Source organism: Coregonus lavaretus (genome assembly GCF_964263955.1).
Source record: "Coregonus lavaretus genome assembly, chromosome: 36".
Taxonomy (NCBI): domain Eukaryota; kingdom Metazoa; phylum Chordata; class Actinopteri; order Salmoniformes; family Salmonidae; genus Coregonus; species Coregonus lavaretus.
The window spans coordinates 2,718,669-2,724,667 of record NC_140023.1 but is presented as its reverse complement, the minus strand read 5'-3'; positions in this window follow the sequence as shown (position 1 = coordinate 2,724,667).

Sequence of the window (5,999 nt, the reverse complement as noted above, 5' to 3'; positions counted from 1 at the left end):
ATGAATACACACACACACACACACACACATAAATAATCACAGATCTAACACAACTGGACAGGGAAATAGCTTAAAAGCAATTGCCAGGTGTACTACGCAGAGTGCAGTAGCTTACCCACCTCTAACTGTTGCACCATCAACATGGGAGATCCAACAATCATGGATGCAAGCCAAACAACTCCTAGTTAAAGAAAACAAAGAGCAACAATCTCACAGAGCAAAATGAAGACATACTACATATGAGGACTCTGTAATTTAAAAAAATATATATGTATGTTTTATTTTTTTGAGAACTCTAGTTGGAGTCTCAACTTACTGAGTGTGAGAATAGTAGAATACGCAAGGTGCAATTTCGAAACTTGGTTGTACATCAGCAGTTTTCCTCTTGTTATATGTCACTCACTGACAGTCTCTCAATTATGTATTCTTTTTAGATTGGTAAATTTGACTACTCTAGCCAGATATCTAAACTTGTAGTAATCATGGCCGAATTACCGACCGGGCACACAGAGCACGTGCCAAGGGGCCCTGACCTCTAGGGCGTCCCCCATTGATTTGGTTAGTCACTCTCACTCAGATATCATATTAACATGGCCAGAGGTGGGTAGTAACGAGTTACATTTACTCCGTTACATTTACTTGAGTAAGTTTTTGAAAAAATTATACTTCTAGGAGTAGTTTTAAATCACTATACTTTTAACTTTTACTTGAGTAGATTTGTGAAGAAGAAACTGTACTCTTACTCCGCTACAATGAGGTCGTTACTTTTCTTTTTACCTCTTTGGTATTCTACGCGTCATTGTCTTTATCCCCCCGCATATGCCTTATTTTAATGTTTTATTTTGACAGAGAGAGAGAGACTTCCGCTAAGGCTCTACCACGTGACTGTGTTTCACCAATCAAAGGTAGTTGTGCAGTCTCGTCACTTTACCATACTCAATCTCAGCGGCGGGACGGGTTGGCTTTACAGTCATAGCGACACAAAAATGTCAGAATTAGCCGTCGGCAATGCAGACTCAGACGAGGAGGAACACCCGCACCCCTGGCCTCATATTGAAAGCATGTTTACCTTAGTAAAAGTGCGAAAGAACAGCTACATTATGCGGTGTCTTCTGTGTCTACCAAAACAAACGGACATTTCAGCATTCAAGAACTCAACATCTAATTTGAGGAAACATGTAGCGGTAAGTTTCCTAAATTCGTTTTTTTTTGCTGTGGATAGGCGAATGTTTGTCTTTTAGGTTACATATGTTTTAAACATTTTCTATATATATATATTGTAGCGACCCGCACAGACAGCTGTGTGTTATGTGTTAGGCCTAGTAGATGGTTGTGTTGTACCTACCAGTACCCAGTGTTCGCGGGGTCCGACATGTCAATCAACCTGCTATCTGCCAATCACGGGAATGCCTGGAATGTTCTGATGCCGGGCATCCTGGCGGTTGGCGGAGTGGCGTGGAGGGGGGTTGGGCAGGGGGATGGAGCATTGGAAGTTAAGACCAGGTTTAGCCTTTGTTCTCTCTCTTTTTACGTCTGGGCTTCACAAGAGAAGGTCACGATTGGCTTGTGGGTTATCTTTCATTTATTTGGCGTGGGCTACGGCCAAACAGTAGCCTGTGTAAAGTTGGTTTAATAAACCGTCCATTCGTAAACTCAATCCTCTGTCTGGACAGTTGTTCTTTTATGATCTAGTCAGGTCATTACATTGGTGTCAGAAGTAAAAACGTTGATAAAAGTTAGCCAGCTAGCTAGCTGACTTCTGTGGCTAGCTACCGTAGGTGAGAACGGGGGTTGAAGATGCTTCGAGGGAATCCGAAAGGGAAGGTGGAGGTAGGGGACGATTATGGCCAAGGAGGTGCGTGTGCATGGACGTCGGGGGTTCTGGCTGAGGAGATCGCCAGGGCATCGGAGCCCAGAGGCCGCTTGAGGGAGGACGTTAGAGTGATGGCGGCTGAAGCGGGCATGAGTGCTTCGTCGACTGTGTTTCGCGCGGATTCTGGTGGGCGGACCGAAGGGGTGACGTCGACGCGGCGGGACGAGGAATCTGGGGCTCAGGATGTAAACAAACATGGCGGCGCCCAGTTCCCGGCTGCGTCCGTATCCGTTAAGACCCCGAAGTATTCCGGTAAGGCGGATTGGGAAGCTTTTCATGCTCAGTTTGAACTGTTAGCTCATTTTAGGGGGTGGTCGGATGAAGATAGGGCACTGCAGTTGGCTTTATGCCTCACGGATGAAGCTCTGGCCTGTTTGATATTGATTAGCCCCGAGGACAGACGTGATTATGGTGCTTTAGTGGGAGCACTGAGGAGGCGCTATGGACAGTGTGTACAGCCCGGGCTACTGCGCTCCGAACTGACGCAGGCAGCCTGGAGAGCCTCTACGGGTGCTAGCTAATGACATTGAGAGCCTCTTTCGGCGGGCATATGCTCACATGCCCCCCTCCGTGCAGAGCGAGCTAGCACGGGACCAGTTCATACAGGCGCTCTCTCCTACGGAGCTGCGCATACAGACCCAGCTGGCTCATCCTGAGTCATTGCAGGTAGCCTTGGAGATGGCTTTGGAGAGGGAGCTGGTGTGGGCTGGGGCTTTGGTGGGGGTGCAGGGAGACAGACCCTCTGTGCGAGCTGGGGGGCAGAGCAGCCCGGAGCCGGAAAAGCCTGCATGGGTGGCTGAAATGACAGAACTCATTCGTGCTGTGTTGCTACAGGCGGCACGAAACACACGCCCTGGTCCCAGGGTCTGCTGGGGTTGTGGCCAGCCAGGCCATCTGCGCCGAGATTGCCCCATGTCCCCCAGAGCTCAGGGAAACGGCTTGGGGTCCGCATAGACCGGGTAGTGCGGACCCCTGGCTTTCTATCCCAACCACCATCTTCTTCAGGAGGAGCCCACCGGCACAGACGGGCAAGCAAGGCTCCACTTCCCCCAGAAGCAGACGAGGGCAAGCGGATGGAGCCTGTTGTTGTGGTGGGCCGGACCTGTGTTGGGGACTTTTGTCATGTCCCTGTCACTGTGGAGGGGGTGCCCTGCTCCGCCCTGGTGGACACTGGGTCCACAGTAACCCTGGTGAGGCCAGATATTGTGCCAGGTTGGACTCAGTGTGAGCCTACAACTGTGCAGCTCCGCACAGTCACAGGTGAGCTGGCACCCATGAAAGGGAAGGGAATAATGACTCTGACAGTAGGGGGCAGGACTGTGCGTCATCCTGTGTGGGTGGCGGCTGTGCAGGACCCTTGTATCCTGGGGTTGGACTTTCTTAGGAGCACAGGCTGCCAGTTAGACCTAAATAGGGGCACACTGAGCTTCCAGGGAGGGCCGGAGCTCACCATGGCCCCTAATGTCACATTCACTCAACCCAACAAACCCTTTACTCCAACAGTTAAAGCAGCAGAGACTCATGGCTGCCCCCCCCTCCCCCACATCTGGGTGTGACTTTTCCCCAGCTCCCCTGTCACCTACGGCGTTGTGTTACATTCCCCCAGCTACCTCCACGACACAGCCCTCTGTGAGCCCGGGCCGCGCCCCCCCAGCCCAGCTACCCCAGATGGGAGGGGAGAGGACACTGTCTGCAGTGAGGGAGATATGGGGGAGGAACTGTGTTGGTCTTGACCCCGAGCAGCAGGAACGGTTGAGGCAGTTGCTGTTTGAATTCAGAGACAGCTTTGCGCTGAGTGAGGAAGAGGTGGGTCAGACTCATCTGGTGCAGCATGAGATCGACACAGGTGATGCTCGACCTATCAAGATGCGTCCCCGCCGTATCCCGCTGGCACGCCAGGAGGCGGCAGACAAGGCTGTGTTGGAGATGCAGCGGGCAGACTTCATTGAGCCCTCAGACAGCCCCTGGGCGGCGCCAGTCGTCATGGTTCCGAAGAAGGGGGGCAAGCTGAGGTTATGTGCGGACTACAGGCGGCTGAATGAGGTAACCAGGAAGGACTCATACCCCATACCACGTATCGATGAGTCGCTGGACCTGGTTAGGGGGTCCTCCTGGTTCTCCTCACTAGACCTCCGCAGTGGCTACTGGCAGGTGCCCCTCTCCCCAGAGGCCAGAGCCAAAACTGCGTTCTCCACTAACAGAGGACACTGGCAGTTCAAGGTCCTGTGCTTTGGCCTGCGCAACGCTCCAGCTACTTTTGAGCGTTTGATGGACAGGGTGCTGGATGGCATCCCCCGACAGCAGTGTCTGGTATACCTCGATGACATCCTGGCCCATGGCAGCTCCTTCCAGTCAGCCCTGGGGGCGCTACGGTGTGTGCTGGAGAGGGTGGCTGCCGCAGGTCTGAAGCTCCACCCCGAGAAGTGCCACTTCATGAGGAGAGAGGTGTCCTTCTTGGGCCACCGAGTGGGGAAGGAGGGGATCAGCACCATGGAGGACAAGGTAGCGGCTGTCAGAGACTGGCCCACCCCCACGACCAGCGTCAGCTGAAGAGCTTCCTGGGCCTGGCCTCGTACTACAGGAGGTTTGTACGGGGCTTCTCAAGCGTTGCTGCTCCACTGAACCGCCTGCTGCCGAAGGACAAGGCTTTCACTTGGACAGTGGAGTGTGAGGAGGCGTTCAACACCCTCAAACGTGCACTGATCGAGGCCCCCGTGCTCGCCCCCCCTGACCTCACATTGCCCTTTATCCTGGACACAGACGCGAGCAATGTGGGCATGGGTGGGGTGCTGGCCCAGGTGGGGCCAGAGGGGGAGAGAGCGGTGGCGTACTTCAGCAAAACATTTGACAAACATGAGCGCCACTACTGTGTCACCCGGCGGGAGCTCTTGGCTGTTGTGGCTTCCGTCAAACACTTCAAGTACTACCTGGGTGGTCTGCCCTTTACTGTAAGGACTGACCACTCTGCTCTCCAGTGGCTCATGTCTTTCAGAGAGCCAGAGGGGCAGGTGGCACGCTGGTTGGAGGAGCTTCAGCCGTATGACTTCACGGTGGTGCACAGGGCAGGGGCACGCCACTCCAACGCCGACGCCATGTCCCGTCGGCCCTGTACTGCAGACGGCTGCCGCCACTGTGAACGGAGAGAGGGACGGGAGAGAGAGCTGTGTGCAGAGGAGGGGGTCTGTGCCACAGTGTGTCGGGCGAGCGGGCCTGTCTGCTGTGAGCTGCAGACTGTCGACGTGGCTGAATGGGGGCAGCAGCAGGGACGGGACACAGACCTACAGCCAGTGCTACAGTGGGTAGAGGCGCAGGTGAGGCCACCATGGGAAGAGGTGACAGCGCTCTCACTCGCGACCAAAGGGTTGTGGTCAAAGTTTGAGCGACTGCGGCTGGCTGATGGCGTGTTACAGCGGGCATGGAAGGAGTCAGCTACGGGGGAGGAGAGGTGGCAGGTGGTGGTCCCAAAAGCATTGCGGGAGGCTGTGCTCCAGAGTACTCATGGGGGGGTGGGGACTGGACACTTTGGGGTCACAAAAACACTGCGCCGCCTCCGTCAGGGCTTTTACTGGGGGCAGCACAAGAGGGATGTGGAAGACTTTTGCCGCCACTGTGACAACTGCACAGCGAGAAAGGGCCCCCCAGGCCGCTCTCATGCTCAGCTCCAACAGTTCCCAGTGGGGGCTCCCATGGAGAGGGTGGGAGTGGATGTAGTTGGGCCGTTCCCCACCACAGACAGTGGAAACCGCTGGGTGCTCACGGCCATGGACTATTTCACAAAATGGCCCGAGGCCTATGCTCTGCCTGACCAGGAGGCAGAGACCATCGTCGACGCCCTGACAGCGGGGATGTTCAGCAGGTTTGGAGCTGCAGAGTCCATCCACAGCGACCAAGGCAGAAACTTTGAGTCCCGTGTGTTCGCCACCATGTGTGAGAGGCTGGGTATGCACAAGACCCGCACTACTCCTCTCCATCCTCAAAGTGATGGCCTTGTGGAGCGCTTCAACAAAACGCTTGGACAGCAGCTGGCCATCGTCTCTTCCAAACACCAGCGTGACTGGGACAAGCACCTGCCTATGGTCCTCATGGCATGCCGCTCCGCTGTCCAAGACTCCACCTCCTGCACGCC